Genomic DNA, 10129 nt, shown 5'->3' on the forward strand with positions numbered 1-10129 from the left:
GGGTCACTTGCCTCCGACGGATGGTGTTAGTTGGAAGTTCCCTTTTATTAAGGAATCATTTAGTTGGCTTGGTAAGAAATATCTTTGAGGGGGCGTTGATTTTTAAATGGGTTTGTTTAATAATATGTTTATGATCAATTTGAGGGGAAAGTTTTGAAGATCAACGTGAAGGGAAGTTTTGACAAGGAAGAAGTTACTTCTTCTTGTAGTAAGAAAGACCCTTTTCTTTGGGAGTTCAGAACGGATTAGTTTTTGAGAAAAAATAGGAGTTTCATCTTTCTATTTATCTTGTAGAAAGGAAACATCCATGTTTTTTTAGAAATTGAGTCTGATTATTAATTATCTTCATTTAGTAGTTACCTTTAGGTTTGTGAAGGCAAACTCTTTTAAAAGGAGCATGTGAATTGTAATAGGGAATTGGATTTTGAAGTGAAAGAGAGAGAGTTGGGTGTTTTTCTTCTCCTTTGCTGCTTATGGGTCGGTGCCGAAATACTCGTATCCGCCCATTTTGTTATTTCTTGTTGTGATTTTTTTCACAATTTTTATAATTTTTATTTCTCTTTTTTCAACGCGGTTAACTTCATTAGTGTTGTTTGCCGTTAATTACAATTTTTATAATTTCTTTCATAATTTTTATTTCTCTTTCTTAAACGCGGTTAACTTTACTGGTGTTGTTTGCCGTTAATTACAATTTTTATAATTTCTTTCACAATTTTTATTTCTCTTTCTTAAACGCTGTTAACTTTGCTAGTGTTGTTTGCCAGTAATTACAATTTTTATAATTTCTTTCACAATTTTTATTTCTCTTTCTTAAGCGCGGTTAACTTTGTTGGTGTTGTTTGCCGTTAATTACAATTTTTATAATTTCTTTCACAATTTTTATTTCTCTTTCTTAAACGCGATTAACTTGCCTTGTGTTGTTTGCCGTTAATTTTTATATTGCCTCCTTATGAGAGAGGAACATAAGGTCAATGACTAAATTGTAGGGGAGAGATCTATTTAAAATAAAAATTAAAAATATAAATATCATTACATATGTAATATATATTTTTATCATTTGGACATTGGACAAAGATTGGAAAGCATTTTCTTTCTATGAATACTTGTTTTTACATTTTTCTATTTTTATGAAAAATATAAAAAATACCTCTAAACACAAAAAACTCATTTTTTACCCCTAGACACAAAAAAACTCATATTTTGGTTGCTTTTCATTTTTACCCCTAGACACAAAAAAACTCATATTTTGGTTACTTTTCAATATAGAAAGTACTTGTTTTACTTTAAATATACTTTATTTTTGAAATAATTTTTAAACCGGCCGAACAATTTGAAGAGTTATGGGGTTTGGAAACATGAAAGCCGAGAACAGGAGCAAGAAGAGAGGGGAAACCTTTCAATCTCTGCATTGAAAGAAGATAGAAAGAGGGCGAGGGAACAATTTGAAGAGAGAGAAAGGCGATTGAATTTTGAAAAGAGATTGAATTTCGAAAAGAGAAAAATAATGGAGAAGATATTGAATTTCGAAAAGAGAGAAATAATGGAGAAGACCGATTTTAATTCAAAGCTTTTTAAGTTGACAAGGGTTGCAGAGGAATACATTAACTGCAAAGAAATGGGCTTTCGTGTCCCGCCTCCTGAGAATGATCACGCGGATAATCGACGGAGCTGGTACGGTCGCGGCGAACTTCAGGAACGAAAGTATTCCCGAAACTTCCAAATCGGGGAGAGACTTGGTGGGCGGGAACGAAAAATAGCTCTGAAACTTCGACTTCAAATATGAAGTTGAAACTTCGGTAATGTTGAGGCAGACCCCATTTTTTAAGTAGATTAATATTTTTTGAGTAATTCAATGGAGAAGACAGACCTATTTTTTTTAAGTAGATTAGTTTTTTTGGGTAATTCAGTGGGAAAAGATAGGCCCTACCCGTTTTTTAAGTAGATTAGGGACATGTTTGATAACTGAAAAATAAATTTCCACTATAAATCGGAAGTTTTCCTCTTCTTGGAAATAGAAAGTAAATTTCCCTTGAAAATTGGAAGTTTTTCTTTTGTGGGAGAGCGAAGTTATTTAAGGACTCTCAAAGAAGGTTATGTTGGAATAAAAATGAATCATGTTTATTGAAATACTATTGAAATATTATATATTAAATATTATTTTTTTATTAGACACACAACAATATAAAATGTGCCCCTTCTCATATAAATTCACAATGAATTTCAAATCTGTAATTTCAATATTGAACATGAGACGTGCTAAACTTATTATAAATTTTGGACCTTTTGGAAAGTTGACTAGTTTCGCAGGAGCCTTAAGAACTAAATTGAGCCCCCTTCCCATAAATTAAAATAATTAACAATACAACACTTCTCTACCAAACGTGATCACGTGAAATAGTTTTACTTTTGAACTTTTTCTTCTTCTTGTTTTGGTCTTTAGTTAGGGTTCCGGATGGACCCGGACCTGACCCAGGTCTTGGTATGGGTCCAGGAATTGAAGTCCAGGTCCGAGTCTATGTGGATTCGACCCGAATAGTGTTATTATATAAATAATATTTAATATATAATATTTTATTAATATTTAAATCTACTACATATTTTAGTTATATTATTTAAATAAGGGTATGAATTGTATAAAGCCGAGGCTTTAAACAATCAAAGTAAAGTCCACCATCAAATAATGTCGAAAGTTGTAATTTTAATACTGGAAATCTTTGTAATGGCCTAAAAATTTATTTTCATCTCTAATAATAAAAGTTAAAGCTTAAAAAATAGTGTTGATCGAGCAAATCAATGAACCCTTGAAACCCTTAAAAATTGACGGTGCAGAAATGCATTACAAGATAAATTATTTTCAAAACTTGAAATTTAATTTTTTCATATGTCCATGAATCTTCAGGTTCCTCAAATTGAGGAGTTTGGGCATCAAAACAACCTCTTCTGGTAGTGAGATTTTTTAGATGCGTCTTAATTTAATTGTTTAGAGCCTTGCAAGGTGCGTCTTAATTTAATTGTTTAGAGCCTTGCACTTACACTTATATAAACATATTTATTTAAATAATAGATGTATATATTTAACGTAGCATTTAAATATATTTAAACATATATTTTTTGGGCTCGAGTCCAATTGGGTCTGAGTCCGGTCAGGTCCACTTACACTTATATAAACATTTTTATTTAAATAATAGATGTAATAATAGATGTATATATTTAACATAGCAGTTAAATATATTTAAACATATATTTTTTGGGCTCGAGTCCAATTAGATCTGAGTCCGGTTAGGTCCACTTACACTTATATAAACATTTTTATTTAAATAATAGATGTATATATTTAACATAACATTTAAATATATTTAAATATATATTTTTTGGGCTCGAGTCCTATTGGGTTTGAGTCCGATCAGGTCTGGGTTCAATTGCTTCACGTTTGGCTAGCCCTGGGTCCCATATAATTTTAATTCAATAACAAAATATATGTCACTGATCCAAACTTAATATATATCACTGATCCAAACTTAATTAATATAATAATGCACGTAAAATCTTTATCACCTAATTGAAGTAATATAAAATTCACAGGATAAAAGGCTTCTCCATTGAAAACACACAGACAAAACATAATGAATAATAGATGTATATATTTAACATAACATTTAAATATATTTAAATATATATTTTTTGGGCTCGAGTCCAATTGGGTTTGAGTCCGATCAGGTCTGGGTTCAATTGCTTCAGGTTTGGCTAGGCCTGGGTCCCATATAATTTTAATTCAATAACAAAATATATGTCACTGATCCAAACTTAATATATATCACTGATCCAAACTTAATTAATATAATAATGCACGTAAAATCTTTATCACCTAATTGAAGTAATATAAAATTCATAGGATAAAAGGCTTCTCCATTGAAAACACACAGACAAAACATAATGAAATTAATAATATTCACGAAATTGGGGGGCATTTCGAGAATCGAACTCGAGACCTCTCGCACCCAAAGCGAGAATCATACCACTAGACCAAATGCCCTTCACATTTGTTTTCAAAGTCCAAAAATTTCTGATTTACTTGTTAAAAAAAAAATTTATTTATTGAGTTCCATGTAGATGGCCATTTGTATTTGGGACAATTATTTATTGAGTTCCATTTACGTGGCCCTTTGTATTTGGGACCTGTTTTTTTATGAGATGGCCGACTCATTTATTCATAGAGAAAAGTTTATATAGAGCTCTAAACAATCAAATTAGAGCTTCTCTCAAAAATTTCGGTTGTTTTGATGCTATAAATATGAGAAAAAACTAGATTTCAAGTTTTGAAAATAGTGTATCTTATATCGTATTTTTGGAATGTCAATTTTCAAGATTTTTAAGTTTTTATAGATCTACTCGATCTACACTAGTTTTGAAGCTTTAAACTTTGTAACTAAAGATGAAAATATATTTTAAGGCTATCACAAAAAATTTCAGTATTGAAATCATATTTCTTGACACTATTTGAAGGTGGGCTCTAATTTGATTGTTTAGAGCTTCGGCTCTATACAAACCGCACCCTTTATTCATATGAATCCTCTCTTTCAAAATTATTTAGGGATAGGATTTTAGCTCTAAAGTTTCAAAGATACTAAAGCTAACCCATGACGAATATGAATCTTAAAATAATAATAATCAGTAATTGAATTTTAAAATTAAAAAACTAGGGGTTTTTTATATAATTTAAACATCATTGATATTATATTTTGGTGGTGCCACGATCATTGTACATCCATGTACAAGATGGATGTTTAGTGCGCCAGGGGACACTAGTGTAGAAGTGCATCCCTTGGACACTGCTTAGGAGGAGCTCTTTCACTTGGGTATTTTGAAAAAACAAAAAATAATATTGAGTTCCTAAACTTAGATATGGTCATCTCATAATTGGAAAATCACTAGGTTGTAATATTTTAAGGTTGAACGCTAGACTAAGGAAGAACGTTTTCCTTTTTTTGTGAACGTTAACAAATGTTTCATTGAGTAAATGAAAGGAAGCAAAGCACAATGCTATAAGGATAAAATAAAAGGAAAAACAACATAAGAACTTGCTAAGCTATGACGGCAAACGCCTTGGCTAGATCATCTGCTGCCTGAATGCATTCCGTAGGAATGTGTTAAAAGGATTTGCTTACCTTATTGAATTTACCCACAAAAAATTAATAATAATAATAACAATAATATATATATATATATATATATATATATATATATATATATATATATATATATATATATATATATATATATATAGTGTCAAGAAATTTTGGTTTCAATACTAGAAAGTTTTATGATAGTCTTAAATTATATTTTTATCTTTAATTATAAAATTTATAAAAATAAATCATGTTTATTGAAATGCTATAAGGATAAAATAAAAAGAAAAACAACATAAGAACTTGCTAAGCTATGACGGCAAACGTCTTGGCCAAATCATCTGCTGCCTGAATGCATTCCGTAGGAATGTGTTAAAAGGACTTGCTTACCTTAAGTGTATATTGAATTTATATATATATATATATATATATATATATATATATATATATATATATATATATGTGGTTTGTATAGAGCCGAAGCTCTAAACAATCAAAGTAGAGCCCACCTTCAAATAGTGTCAAGAAATTTGGTTTCAATACAAAAAAGTTTTGTCATGGCCTTAAATTATATTTTCATTTTTAATTATAAAATTTAAAGGTTCAAAAAAAGTGTAGATCGAGTAAATCTATGAAATTCTTGAAAATTGACTGTTCAAAAATGCATTACAAGATGCACTATTGCCAAAACTTGAAATGGACGGCATTTAAAGGACTATGATGCCTTCATGGACCTAATACTTATGTGAAAGGAATTTTAGTCACAAAAATACAAAAAGTAAAGAAAAGGGGTTTGGATGAGGTTTTTTAAAAAAATTGAGGCTTATTTCTAATAATTTAAAAAATAGGTATGTTTTTTATAACCTTGTAAAGCTCATTTATACCCTAAATTTCAGGTAAATATAAGTTTTAAATAAAAAATAAAAAAGTTGTTTTGAAGCGCTGAGATGACGCTGCACCATTGAAGTGTGCTCGTGCATCCTTCAAGCATCCGCATCCACATGATGTGGACGCTATACCATCCCTTGAATAAACTGGCCACCTTGGTCATTTTATTCATTAGATCAAAGCGGTTATATTTGATTTGAGATTTTTCATTGTCCGACAAAAATGTCCATTTTCAAATAATTGAACTGTTATCTTTTAGTGTTTCATAGAAGAGGTGTCGTGGAAGCCGCTGGTTCCATGTTCTAGCACAGTAGCAGCGGCTTCCACAAAACACATCAAATTCACATTGTTTTGGAAAGCTACTAGAAGCAACAATTTCTAAAATAACATTACACTTCTTACAAAATATATATATATATATATATATAAACACAAAAAGTCCTATAGTTTTGGAAGTCGTGGCTTCCAAAAAACAAATAAGGCCTTATAGTTTCCTCCCTGTATTAGTTCCTCAAAATACTCCTTGGAGGAAACAAACTCAAGTCACTTTTTGTTTATATATATATATAGAAAATGGAAAGATCATTCATTTCTCGCGTTTGGGATACACATCTCAAAGGAGCAAATAAAATGAAACGTATATAAATCGTAAGTGAGGAAAAGCAACAAAATAGATTCTGTCGACAAGAAGCTTGATATTTTTATGTGTAATTTTGGTTTGGAGTCAGCTCCCTTATTATATTATTATGTAGTGTTTTAAAATTTGGCTTAGTAACTCGGTCATGGATCGAGGCAAGTTTTGGACGAGTTAGTTGTATACAATATTTTAAACATTGGGTACAATATCTCCTCAAATTCATAATAGATGTATGGTTTACTGTTATTGCTAATGAGTGAACTGTGCTCCATCCAGAGTTCAAATCCCGCCAAAACGTTGGTGTTCAACGTTTGAACAAAAAAGAGTTAGTTGTACACAATATTTTTAAAACCTTAGATACAATATCTCCACAAATTCATAATAAATGTATGGTTTACTGTTATTACTAATGAGTGAACTCTACTCCATCCAGAGTTCAAATCCCGCCAAAACGTTGGTGTTCAACGTTTGAACAAAAAAAAATTTGCTCCCTGCCTGGAGTTGAGGTCAAGACCTCATATACTAAGATAAGGCAAATTAAGTACCACACCGTTCTTTATTTTGTCGATAAAAAATGTATTTATATTATATATAACTAATATTTTTGTTTTTTTTTTTTAAAAAAAATGATCCAGACTCGGGCTAGTTACTCGGACTCGACTGAATAATTCGCCTTGATCAGGTCCCGCGTATCTTGGCCGAGTCGATTTTTTAACATTGTTATTATGTGTAATTCTTGTCTTGATACTTTAGCTCCTTGCCGGGAGTTGAGGTCAAAACCTTTTATACTCTAACATAAGGCAAACTAAGTAGCACACCGTTCTTTATTTTGTCGATAAAAGAGGCACTTATATTATATATAACTATTACTTTTATTTATTTTATTTTTAAAAAATGATCTAGACTCGGGCAAGTTACTCGGACTCGACTGAGTAATTCTCCTTGAACAGGTCCCGAGTATCTTGGCCGAATCGATTTTTTAACATTGTTATGTAATTCTTGTCTTTATATGTTTCTTCTTTGGAGTCCTCTCTGTCACACTCACTCTCAATGGAGACCCACATTGTAATGTATTTAAAAGGATTGTTTACAAAGAGACCATTTATTTTTTGTATATGGAGATCAGAATCATTTTTACTTATTAGATGTCAAATTGGATGGCTTGGGGTGGGTCACAAAATCTGAAAAAAAAAATTTTAGATCTTGTGTCTATTCAATCACACTCTTACGATTACCTATTTGAAATTTAAGGGACAAAAATAATTGTGACCTCGATGTATGAAAGATAAATAGTCTCTTTATAGACAAACCCATATTTAAATGAGACACTATAACTATGCAATTAGTTTCAAGAAGACTATCTTAGGTTATCATGTAGACATCATTGGTGAGTTTGTTTAGGACCCCTTGGGCATGCGACCACCACATCATTGTCAGATTTTGGCGATTAAAAAATTAAAAATGGGGTAATTTGACCAACTTTTTTTTATTGGAATTATGATTTGGTCTAAAAATTTTGATATCCCCCCCTCTTCCCCTCTTTTATTTTTATTTTTTCTATTTTAGTGTTATATTTTTTAGGTTTGTGGGAAAATGTGATGGCTCAGATATTGGACGGGTGCATTTCTGAGGCAGTTTGCTATTGGAAATATCAAGTTGCCCCCAATTTAGCATTTTTCTTTTAAATATATAGCCTGAGTTCGGGACAACATTAGAATAATAATAAAAAGCGGCCTATATGATATCTCCAACATCAGACTAGCACAAATGACAACGGTTACCAAAAATAACTATCCTGTAATTGTTTCCATTCTTTTACGAGTGTAGTTGATTAAATAACAACACTTCCCTATCTCTATTATCGTAATTTCAACCGATTCTACATAACTTTTCTTTAAAAATATGACATTTCTAACCCAATTATCACCGAAGGTACCACACTCCATAAGCCTAAAGGTCGTTATCAAAATCGGGGTTTTCCATAGCTCATGGAAGATGATTCTCTCAAAGCGTATTTGTGTAGGACTTCCTACGTTTGTTACGTGGAGAGTACGACTATTAGAAGCCCAACGGCTTCCAAAAGTTGTTTGTCGAAGTTGTTACTTCCATGCAAAACCACAGAAGCGGTGGCTTTCAAAGTGTGTGAAAGAGGGGTCTTTAACTGCCCACTCTTCCACGAAAACAAACACACCCTCATTGTCATTCTAATGGTTTTCCAAAGAACCATTTGCTCATGGACTCTTGAGCAGATCTTTGATCAAGAGCATGGCCTTTCCAACTTCCTCTTTGTAACTATAGACATGTGTAGCATGAACAGCATGCGATGCCAGACGAGCTTGCAAAGCTTGGTGCATCATCTTAAGGCATCCATGTGACCAGACACTAGCCCTTTGCATGGTTTTGTAAAGTTGTTGTTACTTGCCTTGCATTCAGAAATTTTGTATAGGATGGCAGTTCTTTTTGTGATTACTCATCCCCAAATTTTTTGTAAAATGACATGTAAATTAATTAGAGAAAGGTTTCTACACTTCCCCTACAGCATAGGAGAACTATCCTCCCCTTACCATCCATCCGTCCGATTTTGATCAAGAGAGTCCCTTACCGTTTGATCTTAGATCCAATGTATCAAAGTATTTTATTTTTATACAAATTGTATGAATATGAAATTTGGTACGTATCATCTTCTTATTGGGGTGCACCTATAAAGAATATAAAAAATAATTTTTTGATAAAATACAATGACCAAAATACCCCTTGAAATTTTCAAGGGTATTTTGGTCATTTTATGTTATTGGAAATATTTTTTTTATAATTTTTGCTAGTGCGAGTTTAATAGAGGATTGGACGTCCAAATTTTGCTGTCAAAATAGGTTAAAGAAAAAAAAAAATTTTAAAAAGTGTACAGACCTGACATTGTGATTGGGGCAATCTTAGCCCTCCATTCAGAGTGGACGGTTGGATAAGGGGAAGTATATAAGTTTTATGTTGTAAGAGAAGCATATAAAGCTTGCCCAGTTAAAGAGAAGTTTATATACTTCCCCTACATCATAGGAGAACTATCCTCCCCCTACCATCCAGCCATCCAATTTTAATCAAGAGAGCCACAATACATGTACAAATACAATTATCAAAAGAAAATAATTCATAATCTATATTTTTTTCTCATAGCAAAAGAATGAATTGTGCACATTGTACAGCCATAGCTAAACCCCCCAAACTCCTTATCTGAATTTTGTAATGCGTTTCACTTTATCTGATGTTACTAGTGTTCCATTGCCAAGGGTTGTATAAGAAACTTTCATGTAACATATTCTTAGTTTATTAATAAAATGGGTAGGGGCCCGATATCCGCACTAATTCACCCAAAAAAAAATTCGATCCCAAACATCAAGCGTAGGCAGGACCATGATTTACGATATTTAGTGTAGTCATGAGTCAAAACTATGCTGGAAAATGCAATTTTAGTGCCAGATGCCTT

The 10129-nt window shown here is 31.9% G+C and overlaps 1 non-coding gene across 1 annotated transcript; it reads right to left on the reverse strand.

Moving 5' to 3' along the window:
• Positions 1-3961: 3961 nt before the first annotated feature.
• TRNAP-UGG (transfer RNA proline (anticodon UGG)) lies at positions 3962-4033 on the reverse strand. The gene has a single exon. It is a non-coding gene; the product is annotated as a tRNA-Pro (tRNA).
• Positions 4034-10129: the final 6096 nt, after the last annotated feature.

Source organism: Amborella trichopoda, chromosome 11, assembly GCF_054954075.1.
Source record: "Amborella trichopoda isolate Santa Cruz 75 chromosome 11, AtrichopodaSantaCruz75HAP2 v2.0, whole genome shotgun sequence".
Taxonomy (NCBI): Eukaryota; Viridiplantae; Streptophyta; class Magnoliopsida; order Amborellales; family Amborellaceae; genus Amborella; species Amborella trichopoda.